This window comes from Tasmannia lanceolata, unplaced genomic scaffold (genome assembly GCF_043159265.1).
Source record: "Tasmannia lanceolata isolate RefF3 unplaced genomic scaffold, GAP_Taslan_0.1 ptg000003l, whole genome shotgun sequence".
Taxonomy (NCBI): Eukaryota; Viridiplantae; Streptophyta; class Magnoliopsida; order Canellales; family Winteraceae; genus Tasmannia; species Tasmannia lanceolata.
This window is the reverse complement of record NW_027518680.1, coordinates 16,624,843-16,647,756: the sequence shown is the minus strand read 5'-3', so window position 1 is coordinate 16,647,756 and position 22,914 is coordinate 16,624,843. Positions and strand designations below refer to the sequence as shown.

Below are 22,914 nucleotides of genomic sequence, written 5' to 3'. Positions count from 1 at the left end.
AGAGTCCCCCGGCAAAATTTCAGGGCAATCGGGCAAAAAAATGAAGAAAAAGACAGGCGAAGTATGTGCGATAATCAAAGCTGGGTTGTAGTGGGGTGAATTATCAAAGCAATGGTTGTAGGGCGGTAAACATATCATTTTCCCTTATAAAAATTAAAAAAAAAAGAATCAGGGTGAGAAAAAGGGGGTAGGATTTTCTTTTTTAAAAAATAAAAAGAACGAAGAGATGGAGAAGGGTCAAAACCCATCTCCATCATGGGCCCCTCCCTCCCTTTTTTTCCGTCTCACACCTCCCTTTTCAACATCTTTAAAGGGATTTGTTTTTTTTTTTTAAAAAGGAGAACGAAGAGATGGAGAAGGGTCAAAACCCATCTCCATCATGGGCCCCTCCCTCCCTTTTTTTCTTCTCCCACCTCACCATCAGCCATGATAAAAAAAAAACCGACTTCGAAACAGGGACCAGAGAGAGATCTGCAGAGAAAGGGAGAGAGAGAGAGAGAGATCTGCAGAGAAAGGGAGAGAGAGAGAGATCTGTAGAGAGAGAGAGAGAGATCTGCAGAGAAAGGGAGAGAGAGAGAGATCTGCAGAGAAAGGGAGAGAGAGAGAGAGATCTGTAGAGAGAGAGAGAGATCTGCAGAGAAAGGGAGAGAGAGAGAGAGATCTGTAGAGAGAGAGAGGGAGATCTGCAGAGAGAGGGAGAGAGAGACAGAGATCTGCAGAGAGAGAGAGGAAGGGGCTTCTCCTCCGGCAACCCAACCGGATTCCGGCCACCTTCTCCGGCATCCCCATCTCCTCCACCCCACCTCCAGCGGGCCCCACATCAGCGGGCCCCACACAAGCACGACTCTGTCAACACCTTCCTGGATCTCTTGTGGCGTAAGTTCATTTTTTTTTATTTTTTAATTATTCATTCTTTGCACTACACGGGTCCCACATCAGTAGGTCCTACAGCGGGTCCCATATCAGTGGGTCCCACAGCGGGTCCCACAGCGGGTCCCACATCAGCGGGTCCTGTGGAACCGTCCTCGGATCTGGTTCCACAGACTGGCGACTCTGCTGGGGATTTCTTGAAAACTACTATTCATAATTACTATTCATAAGTACTATTCAAAACTACTATTCATAATTACTATTCATAAGTACTATTCAAAACTACTATTCATAATTACTATTTATAAGTACTATTAAAAACTACTATTCATAGTAGGACCCGCTGATGTGGGACCCGCTGTTGTGGGACCCGCTGTGGGACCCACTGATGTGTGACCTGCTGTGGGACCCGCCGATGTGGGACCCACTGCGGGACCCGCTGGGACCCGCTGTGGGACCCGTTGTGGGACCCGCTTGTGGGACCCGCTGTGGGACCCGCTGTGGGACTCGCTGTGGGACCCGCGGATGTGGGACCCGCTGTGGGACCCACTGATGTGGGACCCGCTGTGGGACCCGCTGATGTGGGACCCGCTGTGGGACCCACTGATATGGGACCCGCTGTAGGACCTACTGATGTGGGACCCGCTGTGGGACCCGTGTAGTGCAAAGAATGAATAATTAAAAAATAAAAAAAAATGAACTTACGCCACAAGAGATCCAGGAAGGTGTTGACAGAGTCGTGCTTGTGTGGGGCCCGCTGATGTGGGGCCCGCTGGAGGTGGGGTGGAGGAGATGGGGATGCCGGTGGAGCTCCGGTGGTTGGTTGGGAGGATGCCGGAGAAGGTGGCCGGAATCCGGTTGGGTTGCCGGAGGAGAAGACCCTTCCTCTCTCTCTCTGCAGATCTCTGTCTCTCTCTCCCTCTCTCTGCAGATCTCCCTCTCTCTCTCTACAGATCTCTCTCTCTCTCTCCCTTTCTCTGCAGATCTCTCTCTCTCTCTCTACAGATCTCTCTCTCTCTCTCCCTTTCTCTGCAGATCTCTCTCTCTCTCTCCCTTTCTCTGCAGATCTCTCTCTCTCTCTCTACAGATCTCTCTCTCTCTCTCCCTTTCTCTGCAGATCTCTCTCTCTCTCTCTCCCTTTCTCTGCAGATCTCTCTCTGGTCCCTGTTTCGAAGTCGGTTTTTTTTTTATCATGGCTGATGGTGAGGTGGGAGAAGAAAAAAAGGGAGGGAGGGGCCCATGATGGAGATGGGTTTTGACCCTTCTCCATCTCTTCGTTCTCCTTTTTAAAAAAAAAAAACAAATCCCTTTAAAGATGTTGAAAAGGGAGGTGTGAGACGGAAAAAAAGGGAGGGAGGGGCCCATGATGGAGATGGGTTTTGACCCTTCTCCATCTCTTCGTTCTTTTTATTTTTAAAAAAAGAAAATCCTACCCCCTTTTTCTCACCCTGATTCTTTTTTTTTTTTAATTTTTATAAGGGAAAATGATATGTTTACCGCCCTACAACCATTGCTTTGATAATTCACCCCACTACAACCCAGCTTTGATTATCGCACATACTTCGCCTGTCTTTTTCTTCATTTTTTTGCCCGATTGCCCTGAAATTTTGCCGGGGGACTCTCGAGAATACTAACAACCGCTTGGGGAGTTTGTACTCACAAATACGCACAATAAGATGCTCCAAGACTCAAACCTTCTTCTCATTTTGGGCTCAGTCCCCAGGAATTTGCGGAGATTAATTTTGGGATGTCTTGGGACTCGAAATTTGGGAATTTTATTGGATATTCAATTTTGGGGACTTTAGGGCCTTGTCAAAATGGGGTGTCTACAGATGCCCCTCTTTGGCAGAGCGTGCTTGTCGCGCGAATGTCAAAGCTGAACAGACAACACATTTTGACTGGCCCAAAATCAGAGGGTTTTTTTTTTTTTTTTGGATTTTTTGTTTTTTGTTTTTTTTTTTTTTGGATTTTTGAAAATGATACTCACAAAGATAACATGGTGAAATAGCCTTTCACCGGACTCTGACTCCACAAACGCGGGTGAGATAGCCTCTCTTGAACTCGTAACTCAAAAATGGATATATGGATGAGATAGCCTCTCTTGCAAAACTTTAAAGGATTGATTTGGCTGCGAGAGAGCCGGGAAAGATATTGGTTTGGTAGCGATTGAACCAGAAGCCGAGAATTGACTTGACTGCGAATGAGTCGGAAGGTCAAAATTTGCTTGGTTGCGAGCGAACCGAAAAGCGAAGGGTTGACTTGACTGCAAAGGAGCCAAAATCAGGGATACTGGCCTAGTTGCGAATGAACTATAAAGTGAGGGATTGACTCGACTGCGAATGAGTCAGAGTCAGGGAGATTAGCTTGATTGCGAATGAATCAAGAAATCAGCAAGAAACTTGGCAGCGAATGAGCCGAAGAGTCTAAGATTTTAGCTTGGTTGCGAATGAACCAAAAGGCTGGAATTTGGTTTTAGCTGTGAATGAGTTAAGAATTGAAAGATTGACTCGACTGCGAAGGAGTCGAAGTCCGGGAGATTATCTTGATTGCGAATGAATCAAGAAATCAGCGAGAACTTTGGCAGCGAACGTGCCGAAGAGTCTAAGATTTGGACCCGATTGCGAATGAACCAAAAAGGCCGGAATGATGACTTGGTTGCGAACGAACTGAAGTCAAAGAGATTAATTTGACTGCGAATGAGTCAAGAGTTTAGAAAATAGACCTGACTGCGAATGAGTTGGAAGCCTAAGATTTTGACTTGGTTGCGAATGAACCAAAAGGTCGAAAATACGAGCTAGACTGCGAATGAGTCAAAACTCAAAGGATTGACCTGGTTGCGAATGAACCGAAAGGTCGAAGATATGCAAACCTGAATTGGTTTGCATATGCAGCTCAGGCGTGCTGCTGGCATCCTGAGTGCAGTCACCATTATTTTTCCACTCTTTTTATACCACTTCACCATTTTTGTAAATATTTCTCAAACATTTCAAAACAAAAGCAAAAAAAAAATGGGCAAGGACGGTGATTGCCAGGTCACTCGGAGCCCTCTTTTCATTCCATTTCCGGTTTTCATCGTGGTTTGCCGGTTTTATCGATTTTCCGACGTTTTTATCGCGTTTTGGGACGGGCGACGACGTAGCGTGGCCCCTTCGCAGGGATTGTCCTCGCTGAGCCCAACGATAGGCTATGACGATCGTGAGACCTATCCGATCTTCAGCGGATCAGGATTGTTGAGTTTGATTCATTTGAATCGCTCCCTGAGCCTATCGTACGCTCCTTTTTATCTTCCCTGGCATTCTCGGTCTTCATGTACCGTCGATTTATCGATTCATTTCTTTCCTCGCATCTTTTGTTTATCGTGTGTTTGTCTTTGGTTCCTTGTGTGTTTACTTTCAGCTTGCTTATTATTTGTGCGTTTAGTTTCACATGCTTAGCTGTGGCTATTTACTGCTTTTCTGTTTACCATATCTGATATTGCTTGTTTAGCTGTAGCTGTGCATGAAGATGTTACTGCTTTCCTAGATGTGATGGGTTAGGAGTAGATGCGGTGAGTTAGGATTTGGATGTCTATTTTCTTTTGCCCATCCCCGGGTCATGCATGCTTAGATAGACGTTTTCTCGGGGATGCTCGTTCCCATTTCACATGATTTTCGTCCAAAATTCTTCAAAGTTAATAATAAATGGCATAAGAGACCAGGTGCTCGCACTTGGGCGAATTGGGGGCGCCTAATCCCTTCCCCATTCGTCATCAGGCACGAACCCTATTTTATATCTCTGGTTATCCGTTGCAACAGAGCACAGCATGGGATCCAGGGCCCACTTCCTTGGATGGCGACTCTTCTTTGTTTAAGGTACGCCTCGAATCTGGGCTAGTCCCCGAATCGAGAGGTATCTCACTTTACATCGCCGCTCATGCTGTGAGGGGCACTCTTTCGAGAGTTCCTTGGTGGGGCTCTCCTTCACGTGGACGATCTAGAGAGACTCACGCGGGGGCCCGTCCTCCACGCCCGTCCCGGATCTGGTTCCACAGGCTGGCGACTCTGCTGGGGATTTCTTGAAACATTGCCTAACTCTGTAAAAATGCCATTGTTACTAATTTTGAGGAAATTTGGGCCAAAATCGAGTTAAATGGGAACTTTATCGTTAGAAATCCAGGGGCACCAAGTAGGAGCGTAAATAAAACAAGGGATTCACACATCGCACATCATACATTGTCATATTCTTTATTTCTTTCATCATTTTCATTATTGGCCTCAGGGAATAGATATGACGCGTACCAGATGGGAACCGTTGTATCTATTTCCGAGCTATGCGCCGGAGCTGCAGCCGTAGACACTGGGTGTGCTGGTGTTCTACAGCAGCCGATGAGCAATGAACATACTTTGTATAATGCTGGGTGTGCTGGCGTTATACATCAAGGGTATGGTCATAAGCATAGTACCCTGCAGAAATGCCCGGGCCCTACTTTTATTTCATTATATTATGTATATATATTAGTTTCTCCCTTTAGAACCAAAATTAGGGAACCCTTGCTAGGACACTATATATATGTACTCATATAGGACGAACATGTGCGACCAGCATATGTAAGCCTAGGATAGAAGTCAGCCTACCCATGTAGTGTAGAAGGGTAAGTCACACCGTGGTTACCCGCCGCGTTATCTAGTACACTCACAGACACTTCTGGGTCAAGATTTTCTTGGCTGCGCTAGATTAGACTAGGGTTGGTGCCCCTGGTTAGGATGTATATATATGTATATATTTATTATTAGATTAGGGCTTGCTTCTTAGTTAGGTTTCCTTCTAATCTAATCAATTTTTCCCCATCTATCCATTCTGTGGATTATCATCAGATTCTTGGCTCTTTTAGTCATGATCTGTTTTCCGTAAGCCTGATCATTTGATCGATCCTGATCAGATCACTCCGCATGTCGATTATGAGTCTATCTTGCCATCATCATTACCGGAGTGTGTGTTCTTGCTGAGAGCCCTGCTTTATCTTGACCATGACGGCATACTCTTCATGTTTAGTTGCTGAGACCCTCCTAGTATAGCCGTCATGCTGCCGATTTTCTTTCAGATACCTTGGGTTTGGTCATTATCCTTTAGACTTGCTCACAAACTCTATGTGCTTATCTTACCACATTTCCTTGCATAGATGTTATGCTGCCGGATTTTATCCATGGGAGGATATACTCGTATCATCTTTTGTCTCAGCTTGTATATGGGATTTTCATTTGATTGCCCTATATTGAACTCTAGTGTTTGTCGATTCCATGGCGAGAGTCTGACCTTATTGACCTCACTCATTTGCAGTACCTATTTCTATTCAACCCACACCAGAACCTATGGCTGAATCTGGAAATACTCTGGCCGAGATGAATGAGTTGATGAAGTCTATGCTCCAACAGATGAATAGTATAAGTGAGGAGATAGTCCGTCTGAAAAGTGATAGAGGTTCTGCTTCTGAAGAACCTGTACCCCGGCAAATTCCACTTATACCTCCCCCACCTCCTGCAATGGCCAGGCTTGCTGTTTTGAATGTCGAAGACGATGTCGAGGATGAGCAGTATGCAGAAGATAATTGTCTCCCTCATCTGGAGAGAGCCAATGAGGGCAGAGCGATAACAGATAGGTTGGATAAGCTAACCCGAGAAATGGAAAGCATGAAGTTCCAAGGCCCTAAGAAGTTGAGCATGTCCGACTTCATGATAGTCCCGGGAGTTGTTCTTCCTCCTAAGTTCACAGTACCTGATCTTGACAAGTATGATGGGACGGGATGCCCCACCAGTCATCTGAAATCTGTCATTCCTCTTCTACAGCAACATGGACTTTCTCCAGAGCAGATTGCCCTCGTATTCCCTCGATCTCTAGTCAGAACTGCAAAGAAATGGTTTTTGAGTCTGAAGTCTGAAGAGATCCGAACCTTAGAAGACATTGCTAACAAGTTTGTGGATCAATTTTCCATGGAGGAAGGGATAGAGGTAACCAAAAGGGATCTGAAAATGTTGAAACAGGGGCATAATGAAACTTTCACTTCCTTCATCCGAAGATGGAGGAGAAAAGCTGCTCAGATGACCCACAGATTGTCCGATGAAGATCAGATTAAAATTGTGGTGAAAAATCTGTCTCCACCGTATTACCATCATATGGCTATCCAATACTTTCTCGATTTCAACTATCTCATTAAGACGGGAATCCAAGTAGAGGATGCACTGGCTAAAGGCCTAAAGACAAGGACCTCAACTGATGTTAGAGACGGAAAGAGGACTATGGTAGCAGCTGAAGAAGTCAGTAATGTGGAGACCTCCCGTCAACCTTTCAAGAAGGTGGCTCAGAAAAGAAATAAGCCTATTCAGAAACCAGGTAAAGAGATTCCTCCATTGCCGAAGAATTTTGAAAAAGCTTTGAGAGGATTGGTCGAAGTGGGTAAACTTGAACTTCCTGAACCTTCTCCTCCTCCAAATCCTCTTCCTAGCAACTTTTATGAACGAGACTTCTGTGAGTATCATCGAGTTCATGGACATTCAACCAACAGTTGCCAAGCCTTGAAGCATAAGATCCTAAAACTTATCAAGGATGGTAAGGTAGTTGTTGGAGAACCCGGGGCTACCAAAAAACCAGTGCAAAGATCAGTTAGCCCTTTACCGATGGTAGGAGATATCTCTACAGATGAAACATTATTGGATCCTGCATCCCTTATTCGTCCTATCTCAGAAATGCCACCTGTTCCATCAAACTTTCGACCAATGGAGGAATCTTTTGAAAGGTCGGCCCTCATCCGAATGGAAAACTGGATGGTTAAACTCTTTGGTCAGATGTCCATGTTAACTGAAGAAGTGAAGGAGATGAAAACTCAGATACGATATCTGTCTACCGGATGTGATTCAGCTCCTAAGCAGTTTGCCGATATGGGTACTATGACAGAAGAAACATCAGTTCAGAGTTTAATTCTTGACAGATATGTTGATTTGCATAGTGGGACGAAGCCTGTATTTGTTCCCAGTGAAGTTCAGAATGTTGAACCCTATCGTCAACCTTTTAAGAAGCCAATCATAGCAGTGGAAGAGAGGATGGGTCAGAGACTGAGGAGGGAATGTGCTCAGCTACCATGTTCTCAGGAAGTTATCATGAAGAAATGGGTCAGCGAAGGTCGTTTGACACTTTTAGATCCGAAGCTTATTCCTAACCCACTCCCCAAGCACTGGAGAAGAGATCAGTATTGCGAGTACCATAGAGGTATTGGTCATACAACAGAAAAGTGCCTGGCATTGAAACACAAAATTCAGGACGAGATAGATGAAGACTCTTCCCTTCTTCCTGAACTCTGTGCTTTCATGAATTATGCACCGGTTAGACCTATTCAACCCTTCAACGGTTCCACCACCTCTGTTTATGCTGCATCAAAGCAGAGGGATGCATCAAAAGGGAAAGAAAAAATGTCAGAATGTGAGCCTCCGAAGAATGTCAGGGCAGAGAGCATGATGCCACCAGCAGGTTTTCAGGGGCAGTTTGGGCCAGGTCGACAGAACTACATGGGACCACCTCTTCCGAGATTCCTATACCAGGACCGAAACCACTAGCCGACAACATCATGGAGAAAGACGTGTACTTCTGAACTTCAGTGCCTAGTCCTTGTCCGTGTCCAAGTGTCGTGTTTCAAGTGAGGTGTTCCAAATGTCATGTTTCAAGATTTAACTTCTATCGAGTGTATACCAACTCTTGTGTTGAAGGTTGGTGAGTCATAGTGTCAATGTCAAAAAAAAAGAAAAAAAAAGAAGGGGGTGTCCTGTTTGTCAGTCTTTTTCATTTAGAGTCGGTGTTTTATTTTCTGTCAAGTCTGATGAAGAGCCCACTGAGGCGTGTTGAGAACTATTGATGTACTTGAAAGTTTTCAATTCAATAAAGTTTGATTTCAATATCTTCAATGTTTTATGATTCACTCTTGAATCTAATGTTTAAAATAACTAAAGACACCCTCCTCGGACGAGGATGCCGATGAAATTCTCCTCGTGATTTGAAAGATAATCAAACGAGAGGAAGAGCGTCGAGCAAAGCCACTTGCAGATGAAATCGATACCGTGGATAGTGGTATCGAAATCCGAAACTCGGGAAGTAAGGATTGGCAAAATCTCCCGAAGAGCGCAAAGAATCGATAAACCTATTTAGAGGGTTCAAAGAAGTGTTGCTTGGTCCTATGAGGATAAACCAGAAGCGTGCCTTGGCATCGTTCAATGTGAGTCACCCTCGGCTTCAGACAGGTCAAAAAAGCAAAAAAATTCAAATGAAGAATACCAAACATCAAATGCAGTGAATGAAAAATTGAGAGAAGACTTTCAGACAACAAAGTCATGAGCATAGAGCATGAACCCCAAAAAGAATACTTGGGCTATACATTGCGATGGAATTTCAAGTTAAAGCATTCCAGGCGTAGGGGCATTCCCCACATCCAAGCAAAAAAATAAAAATCAGAATGAACAAAGAAAAATAAGATAGAATCCAGAGAAGAAAGGAGAAGGGAGCATGCCCCACGTCAACTCCTCAAGAACGTCAGAATCGCAGGAAGCAGAGTCGATAAATGGATTGAAAATTTCAAAATCATCTTCAGCATTCATAGAAGACCCAGAGCCGTAGAATCCCGAATATCAGTGCGAGATCCCAAAGAAAAAGTGGGAATTCAATCAGTCTAGCTTGCACAGTGCAGATGAAGTCTTGCCAGGAAATGCCGCCAGACTCCTCAAAAAAAAAGAGAAAGGAAAAAAGTTCAAAGCCATTGAACCTTAGCCATTCAAGAAGCTTGTATGCCAAAACATCAGAAGGCCATCCTTGGACGCCTGAGCCTTAAACGCCAAAAATCCCAAGTTAAAAAAAAAATCCTTTTATGAACACCTTCGAGCCTCAACAAAATCAAACATTCTTTTCAAACACCCGCAAATTAGGGGCATTTCGGCCCGAACTACGTCTGACCTGATCCCCAACTCTTCGGGGGTACGTAGGCAACCTGATCAATTCAGGTTCGGTCAACCTTTGGGATAAAAATCAAATTATTCCCTTTCAACCTTTGGGATAAAAGTCAAATTATTCCCTTTCAACCTTTGGGATAAAAGTCAAATTATTCCCTTTCAACCTTTGGGATAAAAGTCAAATTATTCCCTTTCAACCTTTGAGCTTAAAAGCCAAATCATTCTGTTCCAAACCTCAGCGAACCACTCGAACCTGATCCTCCATTGTTGGGGTACTTAGGCAACCTGGCCAATCCAAGTCTAGTCGAAACTTTGAAATCCAAAAGAAATATCCAACCGTTTTGAACCCCAGCCCACTTAGAAAGTCCTTCTGGTGAACAAGCAGAGGTTTAAAGTCAAGAACAAAAAACGATGGAGTCTGAAGACCCGTTAGGCTGAAAACCCGAGAGGGCGGTCTAGGCAAAATTTAGGGTCATTCACCCGCTAAGTTGACAACTGAAAAGTCAGCTTAGGCAAAAGTTAGGGTATCGAGCCCGCTGGATTGAAAACCCGAAAGGGCGAACCAGGCAAAAGTTAGGGCAAGCGGTCCGTCAGATTGAAAACCTGAAAAGGCAATCTGGTCAATGGCAATGACTTCCAGCAAAAAGTGAATCATTGAGGTGGAGAAACAGTCTTCAACCAGGGTAAAATCTCGGAGTCCAAGTAGTGCCAGCAAGCTTACTTTAACATTCCTCTAAACTGAGGGCATCGAAACCGAGCAATCCAAAACGGATAATAACCATGACATAAACACCGAAAAAGGAGAGTTGTGCATCTTGACACGGTCTTCGAAATACTCTAAGAGTGGCTAAGCCATACCCTTAAAAAATGACACATCAGATCCAAGAGTGAGTCAAAAGCGAGTCGAGTCCTTGGAACAATGAGAATCTTCTTTGATTGAGTCCTTGGAAATCTGTTCCTCCTTCATATTTGTGTTCCCTCTCCTTGCGAAGTCCAAACTGTCAGATGCTGGAAGAATGGGAGCGTGTCATCCAAAATGCGAAGAAAATTCAGAGTAAATCCTGGTTTAGGTATCAGAAGGGGCGGGAGACATCTTGTTCAAACCTACCAGAGACCTTAAGCCTCCAAAAGTGAGCAATGCGAAAGAAGGGATTTTCAGACTCAGCCATCATGGTTATTGTCCTATTCTCTCCATACAAAAGAACTTTGCATCCTTGAGCCTTCATGAAATGAAGCATCTTTTCTTCAACCATCATTGTCCTGCCTCCTTAAAACTCCTGTCATGGAAACACAATATACTAGGGGCATCTTTTATGACTTGCGTCATAAAAGATATCAAGCACAAAAGGCAATCAGTGCCAATGTCTTCAGTAAGTTGAGATAAGAGATGTACGAGTATATCTCGAGCCAAACTTCAAACTTCTCAGACAAGTGCACTCTCTGAAAGGTCAACTTCCCCAGAAAATCAATTTCCTCAGTGGAGTCTAGAATTTGCTCGCGCAGCCTTCAATCCCCGGCAAAATTCAGTTCTCTCAGAAAAAATGGTCAATACTCAAAACCTCAGCAAGTTACCTGTGTCTGGTTCTCAACAGAGATCGCACACTCCTAACGTTCTCGGCAAGAGACGATCAATCTTGTAATGGACTCGATCACAATCTCGATTTCTTGAATCAAAATTGTTCCTTCTTGAGTTTCGTGTTCTTGGTTCCTAGAGTGGTTTGATCATGATGATTGTCTAATTATACCGCTTTGTTGATCTGCCTAGATGCTGTCTTCTCAGATCCCAATTTAGGTTTGATCATGATAACTGTCTAATCATTCCGCCGTGTTGATCTGTCAAGATGCTATCTTCCCAGATCCCAATTTAGGTTTGATCATGATAACTGTCTAATCATTCCGCCGTGGTGATCTGTCAAGATGCTATCTTCCCAGATCCCAATTTAGGTTTGATCATGATAACTGTCTAATCATTCCGCCGTGTTGATCTGTCAAGATGCTATCTTCCCAGATCCCAATTTAGGTTTGATCATGATAGCTGTCTAATCATTCCGCCGTGTTGATCTGTCAAGATGCTATCTTCCCAAATCCCAATTTAGGTTTGATCATGATAGCTGTCTAATCATTCCGCCGTGTTGATCTGTCAAGATGCTATCTTCCCAGATCCCAATTTAGGTTTGATCATGATAACTGTCTAATCATTCCGCCATGTTGATCTGTTAAGATGCTATCTTCCCAGATCCCAATTTCGGTTTGATCATGATAACTGTCTAATCATTCCGCCATGTTGATCTGTCAAGATGCTATCTTCCCAGATCCCAATTTAGGTTTGATCATGATAACTGTCTAATCATTCCGCCGTGTTGATCTGTCAAGATGCTATCTTCCCAGATCCCAATTTAGGTTTGATCATGATAACTGTCTAATCATTCCGCCCTGTTGATCTGTCAAGATGCTATCTTCCCAGATCCCAATTTAGGTTTGATCATGATAACTGTCTAATCATTCCGCCCTGATCATCTGCCAAGATGCTATCTTCTCAGATCCCAATTCAGGTTTGCATATCTTCGACCTTTCGGTTCATTCGCACCCAGGTCAATCCTTTGAGTTTTGACTCATTCGCAGTCTCGCTCATATCCTCGACCTTTCGGTTCATTCGCAACCAGGTCATAGGTTTGATCATGATAACTGTCTAATCATTCCGCCCTGTTCATCTGCCAAGATGCTATCTTCTCAGATCCCAATTCAGGTTTGCTTATCTTCGACCTTTCGGTTCATTCGCAGCCAGGTCAATCCTTTGAGTCTTGACTCATTCGCAGTCTCACTCATATCCTCGACCTTTCGGTTCATTCGCAACCAGGTCATAGGTTTGATCATGATAACTGTCTAATCATTCCGCCCTGTTCATCTGCCAAGATGCTATCTTCTCAGATCCCAATTCAGGTTTGCATATCTTCGACCTTTCGGTTCATTCGCAACCAGGTCAATCCTTTGAGTTTTGACTCATTCGCAGTCTAGCTCGTATTTTCGACCTTTTGGTTCATTCGCAACCAAGTCAAAATCTTAGGCTTCCAACTCATTCGCAGTCAGGTCTATTTTCTAAACTCTTGACTCATTCGCAGTCAAATTAATCTCTTTGACTTCAGTTCGTTCGCAACCAAGTCATCATTCCGGCCTTTTTGGTTCATTCGCAATCGAGTCCAAATCTTAGACTCTTCGGCACGTTCGCTGCCAAAGTTCTCGCTGATTTCTTGATTCATTCGCAATCAAGATAATCTCCCGGACTTCGACTCCTTCGCAGTCGAGTCAATCTTTCAATTCTTAACTCATTCACAGCTAAAACCAAATTCCAGCCTTTTGGTTCATTCGCAACCAAGCTAAAATCTTAGACTCTTCGGCTCATTCGCTGCCGAGTTTCTTGCTGATTTCTTGATTCATTCGCAATCAAGCTAATCTCCCTGACTCTGACTCATTCGCAGTCGAGTCAATCCCTCACTTTATAGTTCATTCGCAACTAGGCCAGTATCCCTGATTTTGGCTCCTTTGCAGTCAAGTCAACCCTTCGCTTTTCGGTTCGCTCGCAACCAAGCAAATTTTGACCTTCCGACTCATTCGCAGTCAAGTCAATTCTCGGCTTCTGGTTCAATCGCTACCAAACCAATATCTTTCCCGGCTCTCTCGCAGCCAAATCAATCCTTTAAAGTTTTGCAAGAGAGGCTATCTCATCCATATATCCACTATTGAGTTACGAGTTCAAGAGAGGCTATCTCACCAGCGTTTGTGGAGTCAGAGTCCGGTGAAAGGCTATTTCACCATGTTATCTTTGTGAGTATCATTTTCAAAAATCCAAAAAAAAAAAAAAAAAAACAAAAAATCCAAAAATTTTTTAAAAAAAAAAAAAAAAACCCTCTGATTTTGGGCCAGTCAAAATGTGTTGTCTGTTCAGCTTTGACATTCGCGCGACAAGCACGCTCTGCCAAAGAGGGGCATCTGTAGACACCCCATTTTGACAAGGCCCTAAAGTCCCCAAAATTGAATATCCAATAAAATTCCCAAATTTCGAGTCCCAAGACATCCCAAAATTAATCTCCGCAAATTCCTGGGGACTGAGCCCAAAATGAGAAGAAGGTTTGAGTCTTGGAGCATCTTATTGTGCGTATTTGTGAGTACAAACTCCCCAAGAGGTTGTTAGTATTCTCGAGAGTCCCCCGGCAAAATTTCAGGGCAATCGGGCAAAAAAAATGAAGAAAAAGACAGGCGAAGTATGTGCGATAATCAAAGCTGGGTTGTAGTGGGGTGAATTATCAAAGCAATGGTTGTAGGGCGGTAAACATATCATTTTCCCTTATAAAAATTTAAAAAAAAAAGAATCAGGGTGAGAAAAAGGGGGTAGGATTTTCTTTTTTTAAAAATAAAAAGAACGAAGAGATGGAGAAGGGTCAAAACCCATCTCCATCATGGGCCCCTCCCTCCCTTTTTTTCCGTCTCACACCTCCCTTTTCAACATCTTTAAAGGGATTTGTTTTTTTTTTTTTAAAAAGGAGAACGAAGAGATGGAGAAGGGTCAAAACCCATCTCCATCATGGGCCCCTCCCTCCCTTTTTTCCGTCTCACACCTCCCTTTTCAACATCTTTAAAGGGATTTGTTTTTTTTTAAAAAAAAGGAGAACGAAGAGATGGAGAAGGGTCAAAACCCATCTCCATCATGGGCCCCTCCCTCCCTTTTTTTCTTCTCCCACCTCACCATCAGCCATGATAAAAAAAAAACCGACTTCGAAACAGAGACCAGAGAGAGAGATCTGCAGAGAAAGGGAGAGAGAGAGAGAGAGATCTGTAGAGAGAGAGAGAGATCTGCAGATAAAGGGAGAGAGAGAGAGAGAGAGATCTGCAGAGAAAGGGAGAGAGAGAGAGAGATCTGTAGAGAGAGAGAGAGATCTGCAGAGAGAGGTAGAGAGATAGAGAGGGAGAGAGAGAGGGAGATCTGCAGAGAGAGGGAGAGAGAGACAGAGATCTGCAGAGAGAGAGAGGAAGGGTCTTCTCCTCCGGCAACCCAACCGGATTCCGGCCACCTTCTCCGGCATCCTCCCAACCAACCACCGGAGCTCCACCGGCATCCCCATCTCCTCAGTACTTATAAATAGTAATTATGAATAGTAGTTTTGAATAGTACTTATGAATAGTAATTATGAATAGTAGTTTTGAATAGTACCTATAAATAGTAATTATGAATAGTATTTTTGAATAGTAATCTTGTATAGTAATTATAAATAGTAATTATAACAGTCTTCAGCACAGGAGTCTGTCCTACAGTCAGTCCAGGAATTTTTCCTGTCATCATAGGGGTTAGGATTCCGTCCATCCTCTCATCAAATTGTGATCTTTACCCGCTCCTGCAAGATATAGGATGCTGTCCAACCCTTGCCGAGTTATTTTCCTGTTCGTTCCCCCGCAAAGCATAGGATGCTGTCCAACCTTTGCGGGATTCCAGAAGTCTCCCTACCCTTATGATGATAGGATTTTATTCTCTGGTGTCAAAAAAAACAACAAAAACATTCCAAAAACACTTGAAAACAACAAAAACATTCCCAAAAACACTTAAAAATTCAAAAACATCTCAAAAACAATTCAAAATCCAAAAACATCTGAAAAAATCAAAAATCTCAAAAATCTCGAGTCATTAGAGTGTAGTTAGGAATTCTGTCCGAACTACGTTGGCTTGATCCCTTTCAACAGGGTACGTAGTGCAGCTTGGGGTTCACATCCCAGGTCCAGCCAAACCTTTAAAAATAAACATTTCAAATATTCCCAAAAATACAAAAAACTTCAAAACTTCCATAAGCTTTCAAACCTTTAAAAATAAACATTTCAAATATTCTCAAAATACAAAAAACTTCAAAACCTTTTCAAAAAGATCTTCCCCTAGAGTTAGGAGTCTGTCCTAGATATTTAGGGTGTTTTAGAGTTAGGAGTCGGTCCTGATTTGTATTGATATGGTGTGTCCTGTCGTGTGAGTGTCCCTAGAGTTAGAAGGCCTCAAGTCGATCGGTTAGACATTTAGTCGAATCGATGGCTAGACTAGGAAGCATATAGTCAACCCATGGTTTTCCTTAGAATGCACAGCCTAGGTACACATAGGATGTAGGGCCCACCTGCATTAGCCTAAGGCTACTCAACTTGCATTAGTTAGGGCATATAGAGTCCTAAAAATTACAATCCACTTGAATTTAAGCAATCGCACAAAAAGCTTTAAAAATCAGTCGAGTCTAGTGGATCGAGTCTAGGATAGCGGTCCTAGAGTTTTAGGCATCGTAGTTTAGAATAGGGCATTGAACTACGTTGACTCCGATTCTTCCCGAGGCCGGGATACGTAGAGCAGCTAAGATGGACGGCCATCTTGGTCCGAGTCAAGTCCTGCATTAGAGTTAGGATTTGTTTTCCTGTTATATATATAGTTTATTTGTGTTATGTATTTTGTTGTGTTTCTCTTATTTTTATGTACAGATCCTATACCTTTAGCTGTAACATGCATGTGCTTGTCCACCAGAACTTAGACACCAATTAGGCATGACACTCATAACCTAGCTATTCTTAGGCGACATATCTTTCATTTCTTTTGTGTGTGCTTCTTATTCATCTCCGAGACATGCATGATTAGCTAGACGTTATCTCGGAGATATTCGTTCCCATTTCGCATGATTTTCGCCCAAAACTCTTCAAAATTAATAATAAATGGCATAAGAGACCAGGTGCTAGCACTTGGGCGAATTGGGGGCGCCTAATCCCTTCCCCATTCGTCATCAGGCACGAACCCTATTTTATATCTCTGGTTATCCGTTGCAACAGAGCACAGCATGGGATCCAGGGCCCACTTCCTTGGATGGCGACTCTTCTTTGTTTAAAGTACGCCTCGAATCTGGGCTAGTCCCCGAATCGAGAGGTATCTCACTTTACATCGCCGCTCATGCTGTGAGGGGCACTCTTTCGAGAGTTCCTTGGTGGGGCTCTCCTTCACGTGGACGATCTCCTGAGACTCGCGCGGGGGCACGTCCCTCCACGCCCGTCCCGGATCGGGGTCCACACCTTCATAAAATGTTCAAACCCAACTAAACTGAAAACCTTCATAAAATGTTAAAACCCAACAAAATATGAAAACCTTCATAAACTGTTAAACCCTATTGAAGTAGAGTAGCATGGACATACTTGGAGCTATGTTTATCACCGAAGTTCAAATTTCTCACAAGTAATGGTGTTTTTTTTTAACAAAATACAATGGGATTGGAGCTTCCAAAGGATGGGAATGACTGCACTGGTGTTTTTCACGTTGCCTGGGTGAGGAAGAAGAAACAAAAACGTGGGGATTAGAGCATAAGAAATGGTGGGAAAATGAAAGTGGGGGTATACAATGGGAATGGCTGCACTGCTGTTTTTCACGTTAGCTGGGTGAGGAAGAAGAAAGAAAAACGTGGGGATTAGAGCATAAAAATGGTGGGAAAATGAAAGTGGGGGTATATTTGTCCTAAAACTCTTACTCTCTCACCTCACTGCCTTTTTTTACAATATTTAAATATCTACCTTTTATTCACAATTTTGCATAATCTTTGCATTTTTTTAATCATTTGCCCTTCATTTTTTTATCTAATGGGTTTTCTTGGTCAATTTAACTTGTAGAGAGACAATATTTCATTCATTTTTTTTTCATAATAGGTTTTCAAAGAATTATAGTTCCTAGCTGTAGGTTTAGATCTTTGAAGAAGAAAAAAAAAACGTTTAGATCTAAGTGTTTCGTTTCCTACTATGAAATTGGAACCATAGCTTGATGCAAAAACATTGTTGCCGTACCAAATATCTAAATTCCTGCTTTTGAGAACTTAATCTTTTCTGGGCAATTCTTTTAAAAATGTGTTTGAGAGACTGTTATTTCCTTTGACTATGCTTTCCTAAATATTGGTTCAGTGTTTTTAATTGATTATATGGTGCAAATTAAAGTACTATACATATGAGCTATTTATTGATTAGTTTTGAGAATGGTGATGAAGACCATATGTAAAGGGATAATATTTTGTTTGAAGCTTTCAGACGAGACTAATGAGAGGAATCTATTACAAGTAGGTAATGCATGTACCATTTATAAAAGAGAAAACGGTTCCTACACATATGTGTAGATAAGTTATCTACACACTAGCTTAAAATATAGTGGGGGCCACATTATTTGGGTGATCCAAACCATTCATTTTTAAGGCCCTCACATAGATAGGGTGCCCACAAAAAATCAGATCCATAGGATCATCCTAACCATTCGAACTGTGGAGGCAAAAAATGGACTAATTTGTGAAGGTTTAAAGACATCCATTTTACCTCCACAAATCGTAGGGTTGGGATGATCCTATGGATCTGATTTTTTTGTAGACACCCTATCTATGTGAGGGCCTTTAAAATGGATGGCTTGGATCACCCAAACAATGTGGGCCCCACTGTATTTTAAGCTAGTGTGTAGAGAACTCTCTACACATATGTGTAGGAACCGTTTTCTCTTTATAAAATGCTTTTACATTAAACGATATCGTTCTTAACTATTGTCATTTTCAGCTCACCCACTGGAAATGGCCAAATTCATTCATTTTTCCAAAATATCAACACTATGTTACTTCCAAATACCCATTATTAAAATCCTAAGTATTTGTGTAATAGGAACACCACATGCGTTTATTTATTTGTCCCAATTGCCCCCGTGTATCGCACGGGTGTCACGCTAGTATATATGTAAAACAGAATCCTGGACAACGTGTGTTAACCCATCTTTACAACGTATTTTAGCAAAATTCCATTATTAGTTTCCTGCTTTTCACGTAAATCGTTTCAAGTCCTACTTTTTCACACAAATTTAGAAAATCAGCCCAATCGGTTTCTTTGTTCTATCTTTTATTCTCAAATTTCTTATTCGATATTATTAGATTTGGGCGATTTGGGAGGAGAGTGGTAGTCCAAAAAATTTTAAGTTTCTTATTCGATATTATTAGATTTGGGCGGAGAGTGGCAGTCCAAAACGTTTGTAATAGTGTTTTGCTTTTTAGCGTAAATTGTTTAAAGTCCTACTTTTTAGCACAAATTAAGAAAATCAGCCCAATCGGTTCTTTTTCTATCTCTCTCTCTCTCTCTCTCTCTCTCTCTCTCTCTGAGATGGCAAGTGCAATTCCACAACCACTATATCAAACTCTTTCTCCCTCTATTTCTCTTTGTTATTATTATTATTTTAATTCCTTGATTTTATTCTATTCAAACTCTTGAAGAGAACTAAAAAGTAAAATCTCAAATCCTTGATTTTATTCTATTCAAACTCTTGAAGAGAACTAAAAAGTAAAATCTCAAACCGATGAGAATCAAATCTTCCCCCTTTTCTATTCCAATTCATCTATTTGCATGAAATTTCCCTTCGCATCTTTTTGTTTCTCTTCTTGGTATGTTCTTTTTCTTTCAACTTGGTTGAATTTGATTTTTTTCTAGATAATAATGTGATTTTCATATCTGGGCTTGAGATTATCCTCAATTGTTCTGACCGTATCAATCAACTCCACGGATTAGTAATTGATAGTAGATTCGATTTTGATTAGCACACTATTTATCGAAAGATAAACAAAACTAGATGCTATGCTAGATGTTTAGATTTCCCATTATGTACCACTTTAATATATATATATATATATATATAGCTCAAAAACACATGTGGCCCCACATTTTTTTGGGGATCCAAAGCATTCATTTGGAAGGCCCTTCCTCGGATAGAGTGTTTACCAAAAATCAGCCCTACAGGATCATCCTAACCCAATCAAAGCTGGAGTGGAAAATTGATAGACACTGTGTGTCCATGTTTCTGCCCATTTCTTCCCTCAACAGATGGCAGGGTTAGGATGATCCTATATGGCTGATTTTTGGTACACACCTTATCCATGGAAAGGCCTTCCAAATGAATGCTTTGAATCCCCAAGAAATGTGGGGTCACATGTGTTTTTGAGCTATAGCTTAGGAACACTTTCCTCATATATATATAGACCTCTCTCTCTCTCTCTCTCTATATATATATATATATATATATATATATATATATATATATATATATATATATATGAGAAATGTTTCTCTAGTCGGCCCCCTAGAAAACGTTTTCTACTCCTCCCTCTTAAAATACCATTGGATGAAGTTGAAATTGATCTCAGCCATACATGTGAAAAACCCATTTTCTAACTCAAACGTTCAAAACCCTCATTCGATGGAAAATGGGTTTTGAACTCTCGTTGCCGCCGTCTCTCTCTGAAGGAAAACCCTCAGAGACGAAGCAGCCATCTCACCCTCTCTCTCTCGCTGTGTCTCTCTCGTTCTCTCCACCCTCTCTCTCTCTCTATCTCTCTCTCTCTCTCATCTCTCTCTGTAAACAGGTTAAAAAAACCCTCAGAGACGAAGCAGCCATCATCTCCACCCTCGAGGGGTTTTCTTCAATCGGGCCGCTCTCTCTCTCTCTCTGTCATCTCTCTCTGTAAGTTTCTTAATACAGCCTTTATAATGTATAAATGGGTGGATATTATTCTGAAAATCCCTCGAAAATGTATAAATGGGTTTTCTTCAATCCCTCGAAAATGTATAAATGGGTTTTCTGAAAATCCCTCGAAAATGTATAAATGGAGCTATTTTTTTGCATTCGTAGCCTGAATGGGGTGATTTTACTGGTTTGCAAGGTTTAATGGCGTGATTTTAGTGGTTTTCAAGGCTATTTTTCTTCCTTTTTGAGCCATTTAAAGCTCATAAAAATGGCTGTTCAGGTTTAATAGCTCCATTCCATTACAAATGCAAAAAAATAGCTCCATTCCATGGGTGGATATTTTTTCTAGGAAAGCCTGTTTAAATGGGTGGATATTTTTTTCCTGGTTATGGCATTGGATTTTTCAGCCATTTTAGGGATTGTTGGGCTATTTTGTGCAAAAAAAGTTGAAAACAACTCATTTAAAGCATGTATAAATGGTTGGAATTTATTTTTCTTGCTTATGCCATTGGATTTTTTTAATGGAATTTTTTTTCTGGTAATGGCATTGGAGTTTTTGAATGGATTTTTTTTCCTCATAATGGTGTTTTCAAGCTTCCAGATAAAGTTGAGGTATCATGATGCTAGAAACTTCATCATTCTAAAGATGTTTAATAAATTCTCTTTATCATTTTTTTGTGAATCAAGTACCTCTAGAAGCATTGTTTCCCTTCAGAAAATGCCTCTATTAATGTTTACATTGAAACATTAAAGATCAAAGACGATTTTTTTTTTAAGAAAATGTGTACATAACAATTGCTAGTGGTTGTATTTGTTAGAAATTGAGGGTTCATTTTTTAAGGAAAATTTGTACAGAACAATTATTATATTAGGGTTCATTTTCTAATATTTTATTTATTTTTTGCAACGAGGTTAAAGAAATTGATGGCTTCATCTTCCAATAGTGATGGAAGGTCAACCCTGTTCAGAGTCCCCGTGCTTCTATGTAAATGTAAGAAGAAAGCTACTCTGAAAATAGCCGAGACTAATGTGCATGGTAATCAAGAACGGGTCTTCTACTCATGTCATTTCAACGTAAGTAAAGATGATTTAAGTGATATTTTATTTCTAGGCAATTTTAGAGGTTGAACTGACATCTATATAACGCGTAGGATGGTATTACTTGGAGCTGCGATTATTTTTTATGGGTGGAAGATGTGTTAAACAGCCCGGATTTTAGGTGTGAATGGCAATCCAATAACCATTTCAGAAGGTTGGGAGAAGAGATAGGCAGATTGAACATGTCGACGCAAGAGACAGCCCTTGTGGTAGCTGATTTGGGAGATGCGTTATCTAGCTTGGTTGGGTGGCAGAGGGAATCCAATAACCATCTAAGAAGCTTGGGAGATGAGGTATCGAGATTGAACGTGTCGGTTCAAGAGACGAATGATGCGCTAGCTGAATTGAAGCTCTTGGTGCGACGCTCGAAAATCCCACAGAATGAGAAGGGGTGGAATAAAGCAGTTGGAGTTCTTGCCCTTTTTTTCTTGATTTGTTGGTACCTCTTCTATTGTATCTCTTCAAAAGTTTCAGGCCATTATCTTGGATTGCCATGACCCTAAAGCTGTTATGATTGGATGAACTTAACCTTTAATATTTTTTTATGTTTATGTTTGTTGTATGGACACTTCGTTGTAAATTGGGTTGACTATTATGTGATGCTTTATTAGTGTTTTAGCAATGGCACAATGAAGCTTTGTTTCAATAGCTGTTCGTTACGTTATGGCCTTTTAGTGGATTTCATGTACCATTTTATTGCTGCATTTCAATCTGTTCGAGTATTTTAAAAGCACCCACTTTAAAGGATGGTATGTGACATGCTGCCTAGGTTAATACCGGCCGTAACACTTTTTCTCAAACTTGGAAAATCTATAAAAAATGAAAAGAGGATAATACACACGCTTACAATTCGGGCATCCCATCCCAAACCTTTAGTTCACAAAAACAACCATTGTACCAAATTAAAACAATATGGGCAATTGCTAACCCATCAAAGGTAGGAATATTTATCACTAAATAAGATTCAAAGAAGAGGTGGTCAATGAAGGCTTTTGTGTGGTTTTAACTTTAAAGCAGCGACATTTCTTGTCCAGTTGCAGTGTAATGGGCAGATCCAAAAAAGTTCTCACTGATGTGCTAAATTCATCATCCAAGAGACAAAAATATGGAGGAGTTGGCAGGGTGGGAGATGATGAAATCCTCAGGTGCATACTTGCCAAGCAGAAATGTTGTCATTCATGCAGCCCAATCTTCATCGCTAACATTTATATCCTGAAAATAAACTTATAGGAGAGATTTTTTTGCATCTGTTAAACGCATATTGCAGCAAATACAGGAAGGATATAGAGAAAACAAAACATTGAATTGCATCTGTTATAATAGGTCAAAATATCCATAGAATGTGTGTGTTGTCGATGACCTGCTGATACAATATCATCACATCTATCTATAATCTAAGGGCAGTTCATTCCATTTTTTTCTGAAATTTATTGTTACAACTGAAACATAGTAAAG

General features: G+C 41.5%; 1 protein-coding gene across 31 annotated transcripts in view; it reads left to right on the top strand.

Annotated features, from left to right (window-relative positions):
* The first annotated feature begins 771 nt into the window (after nucleotides 1–771).
* LOC143852648 (replication protein A 70 kDa DNA-binding subunit B-like) overlaps nucleotides 772–22,914 on the top strand; it is a 44,634-nt gene continuing 22,491 nt past the window's right edge. For all 31 annotated transcript variants that reach the window (XM_077362212.1, XM_077362306.1, XM_077362353.1 and 28 more), the window contains exon 1: nucleotides 772–876. The gene's annotated coding sequence lies outside the window, so the exon portion shown is untranslated. The remainder of the gene's footprint in view (nucleotides 877–22,914) is intronic.